Here is a 746-nt window from a genome sequence, read left to right as displayed (position 1 = left end):
AAAAAAGTTTCATCGAAATCAGTGCACCCGTTTCCCAGTGAAAAGCGAACAAAATCACGTCCAAAACCGCACCAAAGCAGGTTTTTAAGGGCCGCCATTTTCTTTCCAAAAGGCATATGACAGTTTCAAGTAGCCTATAACCTTCTTACACGTCTATAAAACAAAGAAAAAAGTTTCATCGAAAACGGTGCACTCGTTTTCCCGTGAAAATAGAACAAAAACACGTCCGCGAGCGTTACCGACAGACACACAGACAGACAGACAGATATTGAGATAAGGCTTGTTTCGGCTTCTCTGGTGTATGAAACGTTAAGATATGCAAAACGTACACTATTCTAAGCAATGTACAGACAAAACTCTTATTTTATTTATATAGATGTTTGCAGAGTTTATGTTGAAATGTTTATTTATGAAACCAAGCCTACAAGTGAACGAGAATGTAACAAACATTGCTGAAAAAATGAATTAATTAGTTATAGTTACATGGATTCGACTTGTCATTGCTTTTGCCAAAATAACCCCAGTTTTGACATCATTTTTTAATATGTTATATTGTTGGAGGAGGGAAAGTCTTTTGGATTATTTGATAAAAAATAACCAAGTACAGTCTACATAACGATAATCGATCGATAAACAATAATAACTCACCGAGTAGTTGAATAGCAGAATAGACGTGTTAACTCTCACTTCTAATACTGAAAAACTTTTCTGACACTGAACTAACCGACTGGCACTGAACTTATATC

Source organism: Limulus polyphemus, unplaced genomic scaffold (genome assembly GCF_000517525.1).
Source record: "Limulus polyphemus unplaced genomic scaffold, Limulus_polyphemus-2.1.2 Scaffold2319, whole genome shotgun sequence".
NCBI lineage: Eukaryota > Metazoa > Arthropoda > Merostomata > Xiphosura > Limulidae > Limulus > Limulus polyphemus.
This window is presented reverse-complemented; position numbering follows the sequence as displayed.